Source organism: Equus caballus, chromosome 9 (assembly GCF_041296265.1).
Source record: "Equus caballus isolate H_3958 breed thoroughbred chromosome 9, TB-T2T, whole genome shotgun sequence".
NCBI lineage: Eukaryota > Metazoa > Chordata > Mammalia > Perissodactyla > Equidae > Equus > Equus caballus.
The window spans coordinates 29616873-29641853 of NC_091692.1; the positions used below are offsets into that span (position 1 = coordinate 29616873).

Below are 24981 nucleotides of genomic sequence, written 5' to 3' on the forward strand. Positions count from 1 at the left end.
CTTATTTTCAATTCCTTCTTTTATCTGTTTAATCACTTACACATATTTTATAGTTTATTGATTTGTTTAGTGCTAGCTGTTGCTGCAAAAACGCAATCAGTCTCTGTGCCATATATTCCTTGCAAACAGAAATCAGATCAACAGGTATTTGGGGCTGAGTGGTCTTCCTTGTGCCTATTTGAGTATACATCTTGGATCCTCCTCCTCCAAACCCATACTGTTCTCTCCATTCTGCAAGGTTGAGAATGGAGGATTGTATTTTGGAAGTTTCTATCAAGTAGGCCTGAAAGTGACACATTCCATAGGCCAGAACTTGGTCATATGGCCATAGCCAACCATAAGGGAAACTTGGAGATGTAATGACTCCATCTCTGAATCCGAGAGGAAGATGAAATACATTGAGACAACAGCTAGCCAGTCTACACCACATAGTCTCCGTCCAATAATTCTATTCTGCTTTTCTTGACAGATTAGTGATGCGATTTGTTTCTGTCTGCTGCTGACATCATGATAGCTTGCTTCCTCTTGTATTTTGTTATTTTAGATTCAAAGTTTCCATTTGGTGCGACTTTATCTCAGAAATCCTGTGTCGTCTGAGTTCCCAGACCTCATAAGTAAAGCAATACAAATATGAGCACAAAAATCCATGTGAATGGAAGCATGTGGTCATAAAATGTTAGGGGGAAAATTTTTTTTCTACCCTTCCCACAGCCAGAACTGAAGCAGACAATATTTCTTTTCATTTCCTATTGAAGGTGGGCATTTTCTTTTGGTCCACATTTACACGGAGAGCAGAGATCCTTTGCAAGTCCAGGCTTCATGCTCAAATCTGTTGCTCAAATTCCCACATCCTATGTGACCATTAGCACTCAAGCCCTTTGATCACCACTATCAACAATTGCCACAAGCACGGCTGAAGCATCGGTGCTCCCTTTCAGCCCTAGTGTAGAACTTACACGTTGTCTTGTGGACGACTATCAGCCAAGCCTTCGGTCACCACTATACAGACGTGCCTCCTGGCACAGCAGCTGTGTCAGCTCTCACTTTCCACTCCAGCTGTCCATTCACTCTTTGTTTTTGGAGCCGAGGTGTTACACTTTCAATCATGAGCATTTCAGTATACCTTTACAATGGTGTTTGCAATATTCTAAGTGCTTTTGTCATGAGAGAATTTTCAAAGTCCCTTCTCTTCTATATTCCTGAAACAGAGTTTTATCTTCTCTCTCTGACTTTTGTGATATTTTAACAATTTTAATAACCGTAATTCATTTAAGAATGTCTAAAGTGAGTTATGATTAGTCTCCTCCCAAGATATACAAGATGCTTATTATCTGTTACTTCCAGTTACTCCACTGCCTCCTGTCTTACACAATTTTCTTTTCCATAATTTTTTATATCTCCAGAACTTGGGTAAACCTTAATTGGACTTACCCATGTATCTAACAGATTCTTCGATCCCCATTGGATCTAGTATCCTATTCCTTCCTAGTGTGGAGACTTCCCTCCTCCTAAATGACACCCTTTGTAAGTTCTTTTATGAATGTCTATAAGTGGTAGACACCTCCTGCCTCGTGGTTTCTCTAGAAAATGTCTATTTCATGCCTACGCTTAATGGTAGTTTACCTGGGCTTGGAATTCTAGAATGATAGTTAATTTTTCTGAGCACCATGAATATATAATATTATCTTTCGACATTTTATTGATGTTAACTTTAACGTCAAGCTTACTGTTTTTTGTAGTTATCCTGTCTTTTTTCCCCAGGCTGCTTGTAAGATCTGACTCTGAAATTTCCTTTAGAATATTTCTAGGTATAGATTTATTGTTACTTATCCTTTTGGGGGGTAATTATACTTCTGGGATCTAACGATTTAAGATAAGTCTGGAATATTTTCAATCATTTTCACATCATATATTGCCTCTTTCCTTTCCTCAAAGACATTCCATTAGATATGTTAGACCATACAGTTTTATCCCACAAGCTCATTAAACCTTACATATTTGTTTTTCACTCTAATCTGCATTCCCTTTAGTCCTTTCTTCTGGTTAACTAATTCTGTCTTCAGTTGTATCTAAACTGTTATTTTACCCGTGTAAGGTGTTTTAAATTTTAATAAAACTTTTGTTTATAAAATTCTACTTTTTTATACCTACCCCTTCGTGGTATCTTATTTTTCAGATTTTAAGATTGTGTCTTAATCATTTAAAATATGCTTTTTATAATTTATCATACCACTTTTATAAATTCTTAGCATTCTAAACCTACTTTCAGTTGATATTAATTACATTCAATCATGTTAGGTTTTTTCATAATGGGCCTTATAACTTGGCATCTTTAGCTCATAATTTGTCATGCTTTATCTATGGAAATACCGTGCAGCTTGTCAGAGTACAGAACCAAGAAACCAGAAGTCAAAGCCAAGCACCATGGGGAAAAACAAAAGCAAGAAAAAAACCCTCCAGAGAGTAGGGCTGAGCCTACATCAGAGAACTGCCAGCATGCACCTGGGTGTACCTCAGAATTGCTGTGGATACACAGCATATGTATCCGACACTGTATCACTGTTACATAACAAATTTTTTTTTTTGCCATCTTTTTAAGTGGGTATATCAGTAGCAGTTATCCAATGCCTGTATCCCCACAGATGTGTATGTTTGGAAGAGGGGTGTGGCTAGAGGGGGCAGAAAACTTACCTCTTTGCTTCACAGGTCTTCATATCAAGGGTGACTGTATCTGAAGAACTTAATCTGGCCTGGATCTGATTTAGATTATGAGATCCTGGGCCTTGAACCGGACCCAAATGCTGTAATGAAATCAAATTTTTGAGGGGTCTTGGGAGAAGGTAAGTATGTTTTGCAAGTGAGAGGAATTTAAATAATTTGTAGCCCAAATGCAGACTGTGGTGTTTTTAAAATATGTCCATAAATCCTTTAACACTCTTCTCATTGAGGGCAGTTTCCGTGTCCCCTTCCTTCAAATCTCAGCTGATATAAGTAACTCACTTTTAACAAATAGAATATAGCAGATGTGATGCTGCAGGACTCCTGAAGCTATGTCATGAAAGGCAATGTTGATTCTGACTTGTTTGCAAAGACGCTTGCTTTTGGAACCTTGGGGCCACCATGCAGTGGAAATCCCAAGTCACACGGAGAGGCCAAATGCTGGTGCTCCTGTGAACCCTCACTGAGGACCCAGACTACAGCCAAAATCAACTCACAGACATGTGAAGACTCCTCTGATTGATTCCAGCCACCAGCCACGGAGTCACCCTGACCTGTCAAGTCTTCACGAGCCTGTGCCCCAGACACCATGCAACATGTAGAAGCTTCCTCCTATGCTTTTCCTGAATTCTAAACCCACAGAACCCAAAAGTATATGGAAAGGTGGTTTTCAGCCAGTAGTTTTGTAAGAATTTGTTATCTAACAATAGAAACCCCAATATAGGATTTGTAAATTTATATTTATACTAGAAGCTAAAACTTCATAATGCTTTATCTTGAAACTGTTGTGTAGCCTGGGTGTAGAGTTTCTCTTGCTACGGAAATGCAATTAATTTAGAATATACTTTTATATTTATTTTTCGGCTAGACTTTTCCTAGGTACAGTTGTGGTGGACACTGAAGCCACACCAACTGGATGGCACACATTTAGTGACAAATTCTTAGAGGAATCCCAGCTGGAGTCCAAGAAAAAAACAAAGACTTGTCTGTCAACTCCCTGTGTTTGTGGGTTTCTATTTCAGCCAAGTTTTTCATTGAGGGTTAGTTTTACTGTAGGGGTTTCATTGTGAAACACGGATCCTTCAGGGTCCCAGTACAGAGTTCCTCTTCCAGTAGGGATAGTAAAACCCAATCCTCTAGGTTCTAGAGAAGCTCCCCACCCATCCTCCCATACCCATCAACTTAGGGAAGCGGTACACCAGCCTCAGCACTGGATGCTCATTGAGCTTGTTCTGAACTCCTCCTCCTTTGTGGAAAACGAGGCATTGTGCTTTCCTTTATATGACCTCAATTTTGCAGGTACAAGAATGCTTGATATAATTTGTCTTGCATATCCAGGCGTTTACAGTGGAAGGTTTTTCAGATTAGCTACTCATGCACAGTGCCATGCCTTATTTTATTTTTTGTTATGAACAAAAAATGGTGCCTTTAGAAAACATAAATAAGCATTTTCAATGTTTTTTACTATGTATTTGTTCAAATAATGATAAATGTTTTTATTTTACCAAAATGAAGTAATATCAGACACAGTGTCTTCTAACTCTTTTTACTTAAAGATACTTCATGGCTATATTATCCATGTTATTAAACACAACATTTATTAAATACTCATAACTTTTATTGCCTCTATTTTGTACTATTGGATTACTTCAAATATTTTCTGTTAGTCTTCTAATATTGGATGGTTATGTTTCAAATATTTCAAAATTAAAAGCAGATTTGTGATGATTATCTAAATATTTTCTGATGTGTGGTCTATGTTTTGGCTTATGGTACCTGCTTGATTTCTCTCCAAGGGGAGGTGGTTTTGTATTTTAATTAGGCATGCATCTTCATTATGCACATCAATTCATATAGAACTATTTTAACCCACCACCGAACTTGATTGTCACGGTAGCTGTGCTGCTTTAGTCAACTGGAAACAGAGTAGCTAAATCCCAGATACTCTGGAGTTGGACTGTCCAACACAGTAGCCATTAGCCACATTTGGCTATTGAACACTTGAAATGCAGATAGTCTGAATTGAGATAGGCTGTAAAAGCCAGATTTTGAAAACTTAGTACAAAAAAAGAAGATCAAATATCTCATTACTAAGTGTACACTACGTACATATTGAAATGACAATACTTGGAAATACTGGCTTAACTAAAACAAATCATTAAAATTAATTTCACCCGTTTAGTCTTACTTTTATTTTTAGTGCTTAGGGGACTGCTGAAGGGCCAGATGGTGAATGGGAAGTTCCTTTTGATAGCGAAAGTACACAACTTTATTCCAAGTGGAGACAAAGGTTGGGGTTACAAGCTGAACAGGTGAAATCCAGTCACATTCGTCTCTCCATCTGACGTTGGGAATGGATCCAGAGAATGGAGATGATGGTTTCACCCAAGTATTTCCGCAATTAGGAGCTCCTTTATGAAATAAATGCATATCTAGCCAGGAAAATAGTCCATTTTTATTCTGGTCTCACGGATATGTACAGGAGAAGAAATTAATAGTAAAATGGTGTGTTCATACATTGTTGTAGACTTTCAAAATACATTTTTAAAAGAACAATTTAATGAAACACATTTATAGCACTTTTTCCATTCTTGAAACTTCCAAAAGTGACTTTTTTCAGATTGAAAACAAAAATGAATTTGCCTCAACTTTTGTTATACTGTTACTAATGAGCTCAGAGTGAAAATTATGTCTTAAAAACATAATAATAATATCTTAAACATAATAATGATAATCTTGAACATAATAAAGATACTATTAAACAGTTGTCTTAAATTTACCAAATAAATAGATGTGCTATTATAAGATAATACTATTCCTGTTGTTTCTCTATCTCTTTCAGGATCATATATGTAACTTCAAAATTAAATCGCCCCTTTTAATTTTCTCTTTTCCACGGCCCAATATTTTCTCACAGAACACAATGTGTTATTATCATCTACCCTAAGTCTATCCTATTGCGTTAGTAAGAAAAACCAACTTAATAGCAGCAGCAACGGATCAACGAGTATATAAAAGCTACGGTGCCTGGCAGCACATTGTTAAACCCTCTGTCATGTGCATTATGGGTACATCAGCCCTTTATGTTCTCACAGAAACATCTTTATATCTACAAGTTTTTGCTACAACTATTTACTTCTGTTTTCTAGCGTAGTACCATTCAAACTGCAATACCTGTTTTCATTACATTTTCCAGAATGCCTAGGTACAGTTTTTGAAAGCACATTTTAAAAAATGTACATTGAAAACTTCTATTATGATCTTTTTTTGAAGTAGTGCACCTTTTCTAAAGTATTTTTAATTATTTTATATTTATAAAAATATATTTTGTAAATATCAAGTACCCTATAAAATATATGTATATTATGTTATTTAAATAGAACCTAGAATACTTGACATTCAACAAATATATACTGAATGAATAACTTTTTTGATGACGTTGGCAGTCCTTAGTGGTTGGCTAATCAATTTCCATCCCCAAGGATGTTCTGCCTCTCCCATCTACCAACTGTAGAGGCAGGCATAGTTAAGTCTCAGTGCGTCAGCCTCATTGCCCTTAGAGGGAATCAAATGACACAGCTATGGATAATAAGATGTATATGAAAGTCTGCAAGGGGTGGTCATGAGAAAACTTTTGCTTCCTTATGAACAGGGCAGCTATAGCTTGAACCATTCTCCCCGCTTCTCCCTGCCCTTTAAGGTTATTCTTACTGGAGCCATGGTGATCACCTTAGGGTCTTGGGGAGAGGCCATGAGAATTGCAGATACAGAAACTGCAAGATTATTGAACTGCTATGGCTATTACCGTCACTACCAATTCTTCTTAGGTGATAAAAAATAAGAAAAAAACTAATTTGTTTAAGCCATTGCTAGGCAGACTTTCCTTGATAATGACTATGATAAGAAATAATACAATGACCAAGATGAAAGTATTATTGAGAGCCAGGTCGTAGACATCACTCAAACACAGTGACCGCACCAATTCTTTGTTTTATCGCATGGCCTCCTTTTCCAGTCCTCTTTTCCAACTCTGCTTTCTTGGAAGGGAATTCATGAGCTGTAATACTTGAGGACATTCTCCTCTGTAGGTTTCAGGATTTTCTTATCTGCCATATTCACCACCCGTCCAGGAGCAAGACCAAAGAAAATCTGCCTTGGGTCCTTTCGAGTAGTAACTTTGAAGAGTTCATCTTTAGTAACGTCAGGTAAAATATAACCATACTTCTGGGCGAGTTCAAGTCTTGCTTCAGGAAATTTGGCCGGATCCGCCAGGTCACCACGATTCTTTGCATCAGTATAATACGGCACCAGTGCTTCAGGTGCAAGCATTCGTTTTGGAATGGGTTGTCCACGCAGAAAGAATGGAACAGGTTTGCATAGAATTTCTAAAACAATTTTTAAATTAAAAAAAGAGAAAGGCAAATGTTGACTATTTTATTTACATGATGGTTTTCTTTTAATAATGGTATTTTATAATCATTAATTTTTAAATATGACCAAGATGAGAACTTAATTCCAAGAACTCTTTTAATTAAATAAGCTTGTTTTAAGTAAACAAATGGAAATGCTTAATTTTCAAAAGTTTGTATCTTGAAAGTCAGAGTTACTCCTGGGTTACCAACCATTAGTGAGTTTCTAGACATAGGTAACATTGTATTTAAGCCCTGTGTTCAAAAACAAAAACAAAACCTTTTTATGACCTACTGGCTGAGGTCTATCAGAGGACAGAGCCCCACCAGCCACAGCACTAATAAGAAATCCTGAAACAGAAAACAGAGGTGTCCAAACGGCAAGTCAAACAGCCATGAGGACTTTTACAATCCTCACATGCAGCCAGCATGAGACAAAGAGGGAGAGAAGAAAATGACTGCGGAGCAAGCTTACCCAGACTTCTGGGATCACAGAAGGCTGTAGTAACGACACCACCACTCTCTTCGATTGCAGCAATGGCTACTTCCGAAGCCAACTGTACTTCAATATTAACTTTCGCCTTAAAGGTATCAGCACCCTGTAACACGTCAAAATAGTCTGTGAGTAGCTAGCTGGCTAAAAGTAAATTAACTATGGCAAGCTTCCTTTTTACACTGTGTTTCCTCCTCCAAAATGCCCACAATGTAACAGCAATTCCTACTTCAAAGACTTCTGCTTCCAGGTCCTATCAAATAACATCAAATTCTTTTACATTTTCTAGGCCCCCTTCTTTTACCAATTTTCCTTCCCTGTGGGCAGAGATGACTATATTTTCACTTGATGTATTTCGTAGACACCAATATAAGCACCCATTCCCAGTACTTCGGTAATAGTTGGCTGTTTAACCCTCATAACAACCCTATGACAGGATTATTGCTAAACCAACTTCACAGATGGGGAAACTGAAGCACAGATAGGTTAAATACCTTGCCCAAAATCACAAAGCTAGGGTTCTAACCCAGACAGTCCAGCCACAGTATGTGTTCTTAACCACAACATTATGCTGTAGGATACAGATCATGACTTATCTTCCTATCCCTTAACAAGCAAGAGGCCAAGAGAAGGTTAAAGAGGGGGACGAGTGGGCTAGAATCAGCGAAAGAATAAAATATCTGAGCTTTGGAGGGGTCACCCCCTCTAAGAAAAAAGGGAGCAAAGGACAACAGAAATTCACTTTGCATTCATTATTGACTTTACTACAGCCTCTAAACTGACAGAAAATAAGTTTACCTTTCCCTACCATGGTCAACACTGAAAAATGTAGTCCTGAACTTTTTTAAGTTCTACTTTTGATCACTTTAGTTAGGATGTGCTATATTTTAATTTCAAAACAGATTCTGACAAAAATAAAAAGATGGCATCATTACCATTCTTTTTGTAGTGATAAGAATTTTTTCCTATTTTGGTGTGGTTGAAACAAGCTGGCTCCCAATCAAGTTCCTTTTATTAATTATGAACCTTTAATATATTTAAAAAATATTCCATCAATTCTAAGATACACTTTTTCCATCTATGATACCGACCTGCATTTTAATAATTATGGTACGTTTGACTCAATAAAGTAAGGTCTTGCCATATTATTTGTGATTTTTTTTTTTTTTCTGCTGAGGAAGATTCACCCTGAGCTAACATCTGTTGCCCGTCTTTCTCTATTTTGTCTGCGGGTTGCTGCCAGAGCATGGCCGTCGACGAGTGGTGTGGGTCTGTACCCAGGAACTGAACCCAGGCCACAGAAGGGGAGGGCGCCAAACTTAACCACTAGGCCACAGGGCCAGCCCCTATAATTTGTGATTTTTAATTACTATTCCATAGATTGCTTGACCACTCCCCATCCTTGGACATTGGGGTTAGTTTCAGTATTTTAAGTATTATAAAAGCATTTTTAGGAATGTCTTTCTATCAGTTAGGTTTATTTTGTTTTTCCTTGAAAACATGTCTTTCCAAATTGGTAATTTTATGCTGAAGGATCAGAAAGTCTTATTATCCACTATTTACTACAAATCGGAAATCAATTTACAGCGCTGTAAACGATGTGGAACTGTACTCACACAACCACTGCCCTGGTGTCGCTTTCAGGATTATTTTTGTTAGTTTAATAGACACATACCTGTGAGTTGCTGGGATGCGCAGTTTAACAGCTGAAGAGGTCACGGATTTTTCCATGTCAATTTACATGTGCATTCCCTTATACACCCAGAGTAGGATACTGAGACTTAATCGCATATTTGGTAATCTATCTTCAAATCATCTTATTTGAAAATCCTTTATCCGTAAGGTTTACTTTTTCAAAGGAATCTAAAAGGTTTTTCCATAAGCATATGCCTCCCTCTAGTGGACACTAAGTTACTCACACAGTTACATTACTGACAACAAGGAGGAGGAGCAGTTAATTAACAACACGTTTATTTGCTTATGAAATGCCTGGCCAATGTCTATAAATAGAAAAGTCCTTTACTGCGATTAGAATTGGATTTGATCCCTTTCTTCCATAAATACTGAGTTATTATCATGAGCCAATATTTCCAATATTGCAAACATAGGAATGAATCACAGTACCTGCTCTCAAAGAACTTACATCACACTGAGGAAGACAATGAAAAATAAATGCATTACTTAGTAATAAATGTCAGGTGTTCATATATTCAAAGAAAAAATACTTCGGGCAGAGTAATGCAGACAGAGTACGACTGTGGGGGAAGCGGGTGGGGGCTGAGTGTTCCTTTATAAAAGAAAATCAAAAAAGACCTTTCTGATATTATCAGATCTGAACAGAGAACCAAAGGGAGGGAGGGAACAAGCTGAACGGACACACGGGAGAAGAGCATTCCCGGACCATGGGAACAGAGGCCCCTCGACGTGATCATGCTGGCTTTCTAAAACCACAACTGAGTATAAACACAATCACCACTATGTAATGGTTATAACAATTCAAAAGGGATAAAAACAAAGGAGGCAGAGTATAGATTATATGAAAATCAGAAATAGCCTCCTATCTAACTCCAAAAATACTAATCCAGACTTACCTCCTCTACCAGCTGGACACCATAATCCCTTTTATATGGCTGGATGGTCACACCTCTCCCATTGACAAGCTGGGTTAAGTCAATAGGCTGAGTAGGATCAACTCGACCCAAATCACTAAGATACTGCAGCCTGTTGAGACTCAAAGGCTGATAGTGGCGTCCGAAGCTACAAAACAAGAAAGTAACAGTTGGAAAACTCAACTCTCTTCCTCTAAGTTCTCCAAATCAACTTAAAAGTTTTGTTCTCTATTTTCCTCCAACAATTTAGATGGTAACAAAATAAGACCCTCCTGACTACAACAGAAACGTTATACTGCTTGATTTTTGGTAACGAAACAAAACCAGTATTTCCTTTATTTTGCTAAAAATACTTTGCCTCTTAAGCATTTTACTTCACTCATTCACACAAATCAACAAACAAATTTGGGGAAAATTTAACCCACTATCTGAATTATGCATTAATGGAACTCAAAGTAACCATGGTAGTTGTCATTTTATTGGGTAATCACAATGAGCCAGGTTTTTATATATATTATTGCTAAGCCTCTAAACAACCAGGAGAGCAGGCATCATTATCTCCATTTTGCAGTCTCAATGTCTGGGCTATTTTCCCTACTATTCCAAACTAATTGCACGACTAAAGATGCTTCAGGGGAACAGGGGCAAAAGTTTGCTTCAAAGTGACTATCAATTTCTACCAAGCTATTTTTTAGGTGATTCTCAGCGAAAAACAGGGCTTTCTACTTTAAAAAGCAAAGCAACCTACCTATGTCCTTCATTAAACCCGTATTTTGGGATTTGTATGTAAAATGGAGTCTGGCCTCCCTCAAAGCCCAGTCGGGGCCGGGTTCCTCTCTGTCGTTCTCCTTTATCTGTCGCCTCTGCCACATCTTCTACCTCTTCTCCGCCCCCTCGGTCGTCTTTCCTAAAGGAAAGAACAAAGTTTTATGATCTACAGATGCCTTTTTATAAACTGTATCTCATCTTTTCGTTGTATATTTTTTGTTACACCATTTATTCATCCAACCAACCAGTACTAGCTAACACTACCTTGTGCCAAGCACTGTCCTAGCTGCTCTAGCGTCCAAACACTCTAAATCAGCATCTTTGCCTCTGAAGATGTACCTAATTCTTGCAACCAAAGTGCAAGCTGTGTTTCAAAGGCAAACTTCCAAGGATGGGATGGGGATAAGGGTTCTACAACAGGCTCGAACGGAAAAAAACCTAGAGTTAAACATCCACAACAAACAAAGCTTACATGATAGTTAAGAAATTCTATTTTGGAATTGTAAATATGTCATTGCTACCCATACATTATTTTATTTAAAGATTAATTTATAAAGAAAACATTTTTCTTAATTTACTTCCTGTCACTTCACGAAGGCAACGAACTGATTTTCAAAATTACAGTACGTCACCTAACAGCTTTTCTGGCTGTATTTAGTGATTTGAAGAGACATCTAACGGAATAAATCAATTCAACTCTTTCCCATGAAGCTATACTGGAAAAGTCCTTCATTTTAATTCCAATTTTGAACGGGACAATCATTTTGCAGTGCGACTTCGCTCCTACGCCCTAGCATAATTATGCTTTTAAGCATAAACCGTATTACGAGTTGACACCACGCGAGAAGATTTTCCTCTGCAGTTAAGGAGAACAGGGACTCAGAAACCCTACCTCCATCCCAATACCCTCTGGAGTAAGCAGTCCCCGGAAAGTGCGGGCAGTGCAGGGCCGCTTCCATCGCCCCGTGCGCCAGCGCTTGCCCGCAACGCCACCAGCCACTTACCAGTTTCCTGGAGCCCGGATTCGGCTTTAAGTTGGCCAGGCTAACCCGGGGCAGGGTCCGGAGCAGGTCCAGAGCCCTGGACCCACTGCCCTGCACCGAACCTGCCATGACCCCCCAGGAAGAGCCTCCAAGGGCACCGGGCCGCGTCGGAGCCCACGTGGTCTGGGGCGCTGCTTTACGGCTGCGGCCCCGCCCCTGTCGCAGTGCCGCGAGCGCGCCAGCGCCCTGGAATCCGGCAGCGGCTTCGGAAGCTTTAGAAGACTGACATGTCGGTGTTGCTCTGCCTTTTTTTTTTTTTGTAAATTCGCTGCGGATGTCTTCATGGTTTGAGAGATCGTGGCTTGAGCCCGGGCTTGAACGTCCGGTGTTCTCTTCCGCCACAGCAAACGCGCACTGCAAACGCTGCGGTCTGCGGTCCTCAAGAGGCAGCGTCTTCTCTGACCGCGCCGTGGAGAATGAGATAACCTGAGCGCAGAATTACTAATTTTGAATTTGGCTAATCAAACACAGTGAGATTAAACAATACTCAGAGTCCAGCTAGTAAAATGCCTGGCTAATACTAACCTGTGTAATGAAATTCAACCTACGCATTCCCATCAGTGTGCTTCTACGTGTACTGCATTGACCCACCGAGTCGCTGAGATACGAACTTCACTGAGCTGCTCGTGATGACAGGTGCCATAGGAGCGCTTGGCACGTGTCATCGCTGTGTTGTCAGCCTTATTCGATCAATAGCTTGTGGAGGTAGATGTTACTACCTTTTACGGACCGGGACGGTAAGGGTTGGCAAGGTCGGGTAGCTTGACCAAGGTCTCACAACAAGCGGCAGAGCCAGGACTCACACTTACACTGCCTCCTAGTAGAACAGTAGTGTTTCCTAGGATATAAAATTGAATATCTGCAGCATAGAACACATAACATTATTTTCAAGCTAAAAAATAGCTTCCCTATTTTTGTCTTAAGTGAATGTGGTATAGAAAACAAGGTTCCTTTCTTTTTCTTTCTCTTATTCTTTTTATATTTCACTTGTCTCGCTGGGGAGTTTTCTTTCTGGTTCCTCTTAGTGATCACAAATAGTGAAGGAGAGAAATTTTTGGAGGGGAGCTACTTCTATGTTTAATTAAACCCTTTTCAACTTATTTTAAAACAAGTATAAAATACTACAGATAGAAAAATTTGCATTCATGCTTTATTTAAGCAATATTTATGAGCAAGACACTGAAACCTGTTACTGAAAAATATACGTGGATGAAGTCAAACAAGATCTCGCTCCCACGTTGTTTGAAATCTAGTAGGACAGACTTTCCCAAATTGAGTATTTTATAAAAGTTAAAAAAAAAAGTACGTCTCTTGTGGACCTAATAATGCAAATTCAAGAAAAATACAGATATATGAGTTCTATAAAACAATGTGAAGATAAAGTCCAGACTCTATTTAGAAGTACAAAAGAAAATACTGAAAAAAAATAAGCTAGTTCCTGCCTTTAAGAGGTTTCACTTCAATATATTTCATAATCTTTTCTTTAGAATTTTCATACTTCTGAGAGGAAAATTACAAAATATGTTGCAAAATGTGCCCTCATCTACAGAAATATATACAATTTTTTTCTCTACCTAGAAAATCGTTTGCATTAAGTAATGAACTTTTGGATGAGTGTTAACACCAATAATGTTTCTCATGGAAAAAATGTGTATTGAATAAATGAGATACAGGAAATAAAAAACAATGTGCTGCATTTCTTGCAAGTAGATGCTCTTTGTTGTGTAGGTTATATAATGCTATTGGTGAACATCCGTTAATAATAGTGGAAATAATTGTTTGTAGTTAATTGTAGGCCGTTTGTTTATCCCATATCCAACATGTTGATGAAGCATATAAAACTGTCAAAATAATTTAATGAGTTTCATCTGTGTTTTAAGAATGTAGTTTAAGGTGTGTGGTGAATAAGTCATCAACCCTTACCTGAAGCCTATAGTTTTACATCATCATTATCATTGCATGATAATACTTACTAAGCACCCACCTGCTTGGGGTGTTGTGCTATACTCTGTTTAAATGATGTTAATGAGACCTTGCCATAAGAAAACATCTCAACAAGAGATTTAAAGTCCATCCTAATTCCAGTCCCAGTTGATAGTGACTACTGAATCATTACGTAAAAAGAATAAAACAAGCCCTGTAAAGATGGTGTAATTTGAAGTTCCTTGGGAAGGCCTCTTTCTCACACACTCCCAAATAATTTTCCCCTACCTATCCCAGTGCCTTAACAGTCTGCCAACAGAGATGAATTCTTTTGAGCTCATTATTTAGAGTTAAAATTCTCAAGGTGGGTAGAGAATGAGAGAGGGGGATGAAAATAAAAGGGGATAAATTTATCACATGAGGTACTTGGTATGAACCATAATACTAATACACCGTGCAGTGAAGCATCTGATCAATTTAACCCTCTGTTTCTGAGATTAAAAAACAAAAACATGCATATAAAACTCTCCCATCTAATCTCCCTAAATGAGATCACACATTAAATAATATTTGGCAGGGATGGGAACAGGAGGAGGAAGGGAATTTCAGTTATTAGATTATTACTGATTTTTACCATGAGCCAAAACCAAATCATTTGTATTTTTTATTTATTTTTTAAATTTAAGTGCAAAAGCACTGAAGAGCTTTACTACAAATTACAACCTAGAAACACGTTAACTGAACAATTAAAATTCATACAATCAGATTTAGATATATAACAACACAAAGTAGGAACAGAATTACAGTACAACAGAAGACAGATACATGAATTCATTAGAAAATATTGTAATAAATAATTCATGAATTATAGAGCAATTGATTTATGCATAAATATAACTAATTGCCTAACAATCAGTTTATATTAACAAAATCTGTCAAAATCAAGGCAGCCAGAGTTTTACTAAATTACTGTGGCAATGGAAATACTGAGGCAGCGTCCCACATGCCACAACTAGAAGAACACACAACGAAGAATATACAACTATGTACCGGGGGGCTTTGGGGAGAAAAAGGAAAAAATAAAAAAATCTTAAAAGTTAGGAGTTGATCATTACCTACAAACTATCAAAAAATATTTAATTTACTATTTCTGACCAAAAATAAATAATACAAGTACTAAAACGTGGCAAATTAACTATAATATTACCTATAAAACTACTGAGCACTGTGAAGTCAATGGCAAAATGATCCCTGATTTTATGAATCCTGTCAAGTTTTTGGTCAGGTCATCTTTTAAATGATATGAAAGTGTTCTGTAAGTATCCCTTTGCTATAAACTTCTCAATCAATTTATTAATGTAAATATAGTGTGAGGAATAAAAAAGCTCAATACAATATAAATATTATGTAATGCCTTCAAGCCCCCAAATTTTTGCAAGTAAAATTCTGTATAAAGAGGTCAATAAAATTGTGTTGAAACATTAACTTTGCTTTTCACTGGGGGCGCGGGGGGCGGGGAGGGGAAATACATTAAATCATCCAAGTTCTGGCCCTCACAAAATATGGCTTAATTCTTTAAAAAGAAAGATGACCCTGACATCTGCTGTTTTGCAATCTATTATGTATACTTTCTTGGGGGAATAAAAAAGAGCGAGAGGATTCATACCCTAGCATGCAGGTAACATTAATTGCTGAAGAGGGTTCAGTATAGATCGAAGAGACCAAATATCTACTTGGTTGTGTATTTTCCTCTCTTCAGTTTTCCTTATACATATGTAAGCAGTTTTTCAATGCAATAGCTGAAAATCTCTTTAGTATTACATGTATATGTGATTATTAGATACACACAAACACAAGTGTAAAAACACAAGTATTTGACAAGGTGCACTTATTTTTTAAATTCAGCTTTAAGTATTCCTTTTGGACTTAGGAAAACTGGCTTAGAAAAATGATCAGAACCTGACTTTTAACAGAGCAAAGGGGCACTCGGAGAACTGTGAACATATGAAGCAAATCCCCAATCTTTATATGGAGGCACATGCTTTATAACATTTTACCACTAAAACGGCATACTCCATAAATCCAACATGGATACTCTGAACCACATTTTAAAACTGCTATATAAAAATTACTGGTCTCTTTTATGAGGCTAGTAAAAGTTAAAATGCACTGCCCAGCTTCTAACTGCCCAATTAGTAGAGTTTACATTACTGAAAGTTCAAAACAGCTTCAGTGTGAAATATCTGTAAATCCATTTAAGACCCTGAACAAACTGCAAATTTGGTTATTAGCAAAATGATAATGTATCGCCCACCAAAATGAAATCTGTAATTCATTTTTGATAAACTGAAAATGTTTTGAAATGTCACAGCAGCAAATATATTAAAGTTACACTGAGGTTTTTCAATAGTAGGAGTCTATCACAATCCTTAAAATTTAAAGTAGTCGTAACATCAACCAACCAGCACATTTAAACCAAAATGATCATTCTCAAGCTTTTTCTGTGCCCATTATAAACATGCTCTAAGTTGCATTCCAACTTTCTTTTCTAATCTTACACATTAGCTTATTTTTCAAATGAAAAACAAAATTAAATTATTTTAATAATTAAATTTAAATTACTTTTTGTTCTTAGTATTCCATCTTATATTAAAGGATTTTATAGCTCCTGGGGTTAACAATGTGTCAGTTTTTTTCAAAAAGTGTATACCTTATAAACCCCAACTTCCTGCTACAACAACTGTTAAATGATAAATATTAAATTTCATTATACATATCATTTAAGGTTTTCTTGTCTATTCCTGGTGGATGCACTTGAGTGCATTTCATATTTCATAGAATGCACTGTAGTGTCCTAATACTGTATATATTAATTTTTCTTAGTATGGAGATAGCTGCGTATTTAAACTCTGATTGGTTGGTTGACGTACTTACAGTAACTCTAAGTATGTTAGGTAAAAATGTTTAAAAACTATTAATATCATATTTCCATTATAAGATGGTTTAACTGAATGGCTGGGGTGGTCTTTCACCTATAAAAATGTTTCACTTGACAATTACTTGTTTTCCCACAACGCTTTATGCTATTGACTACTAAAGAAAACCTCAATCTTTTTCACCTATTTATACAAGGATTAAATACAAACTATCAGAATTAAGTAAGCAACTATATAATTCTGTCCACAGTGAAAACCCTGAATAAAACTTTTTTTCAAAAGGCATGTAAGTGGTTTTTGAACTGCAAAATTTCATGTCTCCTGTCAGAGTGAGCATCTGTAATTCCCACGTGTGTGTATATAGACACACAAACACACACCTGTGCACATACACACACACACAAACACACGTACAAACATTTTCCTAACAAGTAATCTACACAGGCTTGCTGCTGTTTTTGCAGCTGCCAGTCCCTGAATCTGTCATATTATATAACCCAGTGTCTGGTACTCGGAGTTTCTTCGGAGGAGGAGTCTTCAGTGTTCCAGATCTTTCTTTTACCTTGTATTCTAAAGTGCCGTGAGGTACCCCATAAATTCCTTGTGCTTTGGAAGCACTCATTTTGCCACTCATTACCATTGCAATAGCCTCTTCCATTATTTCATGATCATACTGCCGATAACGGCCACGTTTTTTTCCTGGGCTGCTTATTATCTTTTCGATCCAATCCATCTTCAGTATTTTCAGAGGTTCCATTAACTGTTCCATTTTTAGAATTAAGACACAAAGGAGAGAGGTCCCCGGGTAGAAAGTAAGAGTCAACACTTGAGTGAGTTACGGGCCCAGAACATTCTATTTTCTTCTGTTTAGGGAGTATATTTTTCAGTTTTTGGAGAGCTGATCCTTCTAGGACTGGAGAGGTTTTGGAAACTTGATACATAACATCCAGCAGACCAGGACCATCAGGTTGTGGTTTTGAAACAGAACTTACTCGTAGTTGAGGAATTTTTAACTGTACAGTAGGACGTGAAGTTTCATATTGTAGGCTTTCATTTTTTTCTTTAAATTAGATTGAGTTCACTTTTTTCTGTGCGCTCTGCTTGAGCTCTTGCCCACAGGGCTACTTTATGCAGCACTGCACAAGTTTCTTTACTGTCTTTATATGAGTAACTATCACTGAAATCTCGAGCTTTGTTTTTAAAAGATGCAGGCTTCCCTGCTGGTAAGGCTTCGAAGCGGAGAAGTAAAGTTTTTTGAGGTATGCCTGCTTTATTTCTGTCCAGTGCTCCAGACTGAATGTCTTTCAAAGCTTTTGAGAGCAAACCATCTGCAAACTCAGCACTTCTCTCCACATAGTCCTCTCTGTTTCTCTGTAGTCTCCCAGCCATTGAATTTTCAGAAGAAGGATCGCATACGGACGACTCTTCAGATTTTATGCTGGTTTTCTTTGTAGAGAGATCTAACACTCCATCCCCTTGCTGAGTATTTTGTTCTTGCATTCGATTCACAGTGAGGTCTAAGGGGCCTTCCTGTTCTTCCTGAAGGGAGTTTTCTGCTTGATTCATTTGAATACTTTTACATATTAGACTTGGTCCAATTGAACCATTTCTATTCTCTTGAATTTTACCACTTTTTGAAATATACTCAATTGCAAACTGACGTATCATCTTTTTCATTAATTCCTGAGCAACTAGGGGAATGTTAGGATCACAGTTCTGAGGAAGGTCTTTCTTTCGAAAGAGTGCATTTAGCTAATTTTCTGCTTGGCATTCAGTCTTTCAGTGTTGGACTGGCCCTGAGATGACAGTTCCTCTGTTGGTGTTGACTGTGAAGAATCAAGAGATGGTAGACAATCCTTCAAATAAACTCAGGGCTCTTCGTAGCCGTGGTCCATAAAGCCCTTCTAAAATACTCTCAAAACCTACACAGTGCATGAGACGGTGGCGCCAAGAGTCGAGTTCCCGCCGGCATCCTCTCCTCTCCGCCGCGCACCGAGGGCTCCGGCACCGGGCGGCGAGGGCAGCGGCCACTCTCTCTCTTCCCTTGTCCATCCGCGTCCCGCGTCACGCGCCCTCATTTACATACGAGCGGCGCAGGCACGAGGCAGGGGCGCGAGCCCCGGAGCGCCAAAAACAAATCATTTTAAGAATGAGACCAAGAATAGACTCATTTTGTAGTGATCAAAGTTGAGGAGCAGAAAACAACCAGAGATGTGCTTTTCCTCAGTGAAGGCGGGAGGAAGCCAGGGGCAGGAGGGCAGTGAATCCCTTTGATACTGGGAGAAAACCAATTCCGAGAGAGCCAATCAGAGGGCACGGGAAGGGGCTGGAAATAAATGTCACCTCGACAAAACCTACCCAGTTGTATCAAAGCTTGGCCCTGACTTCAAGGCCTTCATTCGCAGCTAAATAGTTTCTGTTTTAATTTTATTAAAGTATACTAACGCATACATTTGTTATGAAAAAAATCAAGTCATACAAAATAATAATGAGGGACAAAAGTTCTCCACAGGCAATTACTTTTCACTTTGTTTTTTATTTCTTCCGGTGACTGCCTCCATATTTATAAATTAAAGGATCTCAATCACTAATTGTTTTATCAATTTTTGACATTGTGGATTCACTTATGACAGGTGAGGATTTAGATAATTTAAACTATTTCCTCTTAGTATTTTAGTTATTTTATGATAAACCGTATAATTTAAGTAAGGTAAGTACTTCAAACATCTGTTTTTTTGGATTTTCAACTTTCAAAATTATACATTAGCTCCTCACTCTGTGCGAGATGAAGATATTCACACACCTAACCTCTCACACTTCTTTGCTCCTTCTACTTGCCAACTTCTGTTAGCTATATATTTTCTTTAACATTGTTATAGATTATAATGTACTTATACACTTTAAGTGATCATTTAGGGTAAATAAGAAGCTACAACAATCACTGTATTTGCTCTCTCTAGAACACTTTTCATTATTGCCCTCTTTCCTGGCCACAAAGAACTGGCTTTCAGGTTGACAAGCTTTCTTTAAATTCCTGATCACAAACCTTAAGCTGGTCATCCTTTTCCAGGGTTTTAGAAAACTTACTTTTTCGCTCTCCGCGATGACTATTTTGTATGTTCTCTCTTGGCCAATGATTTTCCTTTACACTTCAGAAAAAAGTCACGAGATAGGGAATTTCTCCCACATCCCACCACTAAATGTACAATCCTTCCTACAACTGCATTTATCTTCTGCATCATATTAAAGAGAAGGAAGTGGCTTTTCTTCTGTTGATCTTCAGTCTTTCCAGCTGTGATCTGGACTCCTATGTCTGCTACCCACTTAGGGGTTTAGTTGTTTTCCTTATCCCCTCTCTTTACTGCATCATCAATCTCTCCTCAGGCTGGATGGTCTCTTCATCATAAAAAATGTTGTAATATCGCTCATCTTAAAAAAACAAAGACAAAACACCACTTTTCTTTACCCCGTAATCCCTCTAGCTGAGCCTATTTCTCTGCTAGCTTTCATAGCAAAACTTCTTGAAAGAGTTCTACGTGGACTCTCTTTTCCTCCTCTTTGATTCATACGTTTTCCTATGAATAACCTCCATATTGCCAAATCTGATAAGAAATGCAAATCAAAATCACAATTGAGATATCACCTCACAAATGTCAGGATGACTATTACCAAAAAACAAAAAATGGCAAGTGTTGGCAAGGATGTGGAGAAATTGGAACCCTTGTACACTGTCGATGGGAATGTAAAATGGTGCAGCCACTATGGAAAACAGTATGGAGGTTCCTCAAAAAATTAAAAGTAGGGGCTGGCCCAGTGGTGTAGTGGTTAAGTTCAGCTCTCTCCGCTTCTGCAGCCCAGGTTTGCAGGTTCAGATCCCGGGTGCAGACATACACCGCTTGTCAAGCCATGCTGTGGTAGCAACCCACATATAAAATAGAGGGAGACTGGCACAGACGTTAGTTCAAGGCCACTCTTCCTCAAGCACAAAGGGGAAGATTGGCAGCAGATGTTAGCTTAGGGCCAGTCTTCCTCAAAAAAAAGAAAAATTAAAAATAGAGGCTGGCCTGGTGGTATAGTGGCGAAGTTCATTCGCTCCACTTTGGCGGCTGGGGTTTCATGGGTTCAGATCCCAGGTGTGGGCCGACACACCATTCATCAAGCCACTCTGTGGTGGCATCCCACGTACAAAAAATAGAGGAAGAATGCGGCCAACCCGACGGCATAGTGGTTAAGTTCGTGTGCTCCACTTTGGCGACCTGGGGTTCGGAGGTTCAGATCCTGGGCATGGACCTAGCACCATTCGTCAAGCCACACTGTGAAAGCATCCCACATACAGTAGAGGAAGATTAGCACAGATGTTAGCTCAGCGACAATCTTCCTCAAGCAAAAAGAGGAAGATTGGCAACAGGTGTGTTAGCTCAGGGTCAATCTTCCTCACCAAAAAAAACCACATTAAAATAGACTACCACATGATCCTGCAATTCTACTCCTCGGTATATATGCAAAGACTTGAAATTAGGATTGTGAAGAGATATCTACACTCCCACATTTATTGCAGCATTATTCACAATAGTCAAGATATAGAAACAACTCAAATGTCCATCAATAGTCAAGTGGATAAAGAAAATGAGGAAAATGCGAGATAGACACACAATTAAACATTATTCAAACTTAAAAATTAAGGAAATACTACCATTTGTAAAAGCATAGATGGACCCGGAAGATATTATGCTAACTGAATACCATTCACAATCGCAACAAAAAGAATAAAATACCTCGGGGTAAATTTAACCAAGGAAGTGAAGGACCTATATAATGAAAATTGCAAGGCCTTTCTGAGAGAATTGGATGACGACATAAGGAGATGGAAAGACATTCCATGTACATGGATTGGAAGAATAAACATAGTTAAAATGTCCGTTCTACCTCAAGCAATCTACAGATTCAACGCTATCTCATCAGAATCCCAATGACATTCTTTACAGAATTAGAACAAAGAATCCTAAAATTTATATGGGGCCACAAAAGACCCCGAATTGCTAAAGCAATCCTGAGAAAAAAGAACAAAACGGGAGGCATCACAATCCCTGACTTCAAAACTTACTACAAAGCTACAGTAATCAAAACAGCATGGTACTGGTACAAAAACAGGTGAACAGATCAATGGAATAGAATTGAAAGCCCAGAAATAAAACCACACATCTATGGACAGCTTACCTTCGACAAAGGAGCTGAGTGCATACAATGGAGAAAAGAAAGTCTTTTCCAAAAACGGTGCTGGGAAAACTGGAAAGCCACATGTAAAAGAATGAAAACTGACCATTCTTTTTCACCATTCACTAAAATAAACTCAAAATGGATCAAAGACCTAAAGGTGAGACCTGAAACCATAAGGCTTCTAGAAGAAAACGTAGGCAAGTACACTCTCTGACATCAGTATTAAAAGGATCTTTTCGGACACCATGTCTTCTCAGAGAAGGGAAACAACAGAAAGAGTAAACAAATGGGACTTCATCAGACTAAAGAGCTTCTTCAAGGCACATGAAAACAGGATTGAAACAAAAAAAACAACCCACTAACTGGGAAAAAATATTTGCAAGTCATATATCTGACAAAGGCTTGATATCCATAATATATAAGGAACTCTCACAACTCAACAACAAAAAATCAAACCACCCGATCAAAAAATGGGCTGGAGACATGAACAGACATTTCTCCAAAGAAGATATACTGATGGCCAATAGGCACATGAAAAGACGCTCATCATCGCTGATCATCAGGAAAATGCAAATGAAAACTACACTGAGATATCACCTTACACCCATTAGAATGACAAAAATATCTAAAGCTAATAGTAACAAATGTTGGAGAGGTTGTGGAGAGAATGGAACCCTCATACACTGCTGGTGGGAATGCAAACTACTGCAGCCGCTATGGAAAACAGTATGGAGATTCCTCAAAAAACTAAAAATAGAACTACCATACGATCCAGCCATTCCACTACTGGGTATCTATCCAAAGAGCTTGAAGTCAGCAATCCCAAAAGTCCTATGCACCCCAATGTTCACTGCAGCATTATTTACAATAGCCAAGACATGGAAGCAACCTAAGTGCCCATCAACAGATGAATGGATAAAGAAGTTGTGGTATATATATACAATGGAATACTACTCAGCTGCAAAACAGAACAAAATCATCCCATTTGCAACAACATGGACGGACCTTGAGGGAATTACGTTAAGTGAAATAAGCCAGTTAGAGAAGGATAATCTCTGTATGACTCCACTCAGAGGAGGAATTTAAAAATGTGGACAGAGAGAACAGATTAGTGGCTACCAGGGGAAAGGGGGGGTGGGGGGCGGGCACAAAGGGTGAAATGGTGCACCTACAACACGAATGACAAACATTAATGTACAACTGAAATCACACAAGATTGTAACCTATCATTAACTCAATAAAAAAAAAGATATTATGCTAACTGAAACAAGTCAGTCACAGAATGACAAATATAGCATGATTTCTCCTATAGGAGGTATCTAAAATAGTCAAACTTAGACAAGCAGAAAATAGATTGGTGGTTGCCAGGGGACCGGAGTGGGGAAAATGGAGAGTTGCTGTTCAGCATCAAGTTTTAGTTATGCAGGATACATAAGTTCTAGAGATCTACAACATTATAAACTTAAGAGGATAAGTCTTATGTTAAATGTTCTTCCCACACACACACACAAAAGCAAAGGGACGTAAGAAATCTTTTGGAGGTGATGGATATATTTATTACCAGGATTGTGGTGATGGTATCATGGGTGTAAGCATATTGTCCAAATTCATCACAATGTATACATTAACTATGTATATTTTTTTAATGTTAATTATACCTCAATAAAGCTGAAAAAAATATAAATTCTCTGTTCTCTTAAATGAGTTCTTAGCAGCATTCAAAGCAGTTGAGCACTTGCTCCTTGAAATACTTTTCTTGTTGGGTTTCTGGATAGCCCATGCTTCTCTCACTTTTAGTGGCTCCTCATATACTATCTAACCCCAAAATGTTGAAATGTATTTTTCCTATGCAGGTGATGGGGTTCAGGGCATGACCCCCCCCCCCCGCCCCCCAAGATGCACCACTCTGGTATGTGGATTATTTCAAGCTGAAGAAAATAAAAGCTCAGAAGACTCAGGAAGAACATTCCACCTTCTCCCCAACTGCCTAAAAGAAATTTAAAATAAAGGCCAGTCCCCAGGACAAGCCATCACCTTAGATGACTCTGGGTATCTGGTAGACTGGGAGGATCCTTGCTAAGCCCATTCTTATCAAAGTTCTATTTACCAAACATTTGCTTTTCCATTTCCAGGAGTTGCCTTCCTCCCCTTTGAAGCTCCAGATCACTACCCCCAACATCCTCCTTTCCTGTAGCTGAAGAAATTTAAACAGGCAGCCTCAGCCAGATGACTGAGTTACTGTTTCTCCTGAGTTTCTCCCATGTATACATGCTATTAAACTTTGTTTGATTTTTCTCCTGCTAACCTGCCTTTTAAATTATTTGACCAGCCATAAGAACCTTAAGGAAAAGGCGGGGGGGGAATTCTCCCACTTCCCCAACACAGGTGATCTTAAATGGTTTATAAATTCTCAGGTTTATATCTGCATCCCAAATCTGAGTTCAACTTGTTTGTATTGACAAATAAAAATGGCAAGCAATAGGATATATTGGAGAATATGAGGAAGCCATTTGGTGTAAACCTAATTCGGCCTGACCTTGTCTTTCCAAAAGGGCCTGACCGTGGCTGTTGAGCATGCATTGTATATCTGCTTTAGATATTCCCTATGGCAAGAACAAAGGCCCTTGAGATAAAGGTGCAACTTCCCTCCCTCTCCCAAAGTTGGCATCTTCTTAAGGCTTAAGCCTCTTTCCTTAGGCTAGAAACTGATTGCTGTGCTCACCTGTGACTGCCCAACTCGAGACAATAGACTTGCCTCCTGCTACGCCCTCTGAGATAGCAGACCTACTACCTGCTGTGTCCATCAAGTGCTGTGCTGACAGGGCAATCTTGTGACTATTGTGGGAGGGACATTTCAATCATATG

General features: G+C 38.4%; 1 pseudogene; it reads right to left on the bottom strand.

Annotated features, from left to right (window-relative positions):
- Positions 1-13172: 13172 nt before the first annotated feature.
- On the bottom strand, positions 13173-19091 carry LOC138915531 (ligand-dependent nuclear receptor corepressor-like protein pseudogene; annotated as a pseudogene).
- Between the last annotated feature and the right edge of the window lie 5890 nt (positions 19092-24981).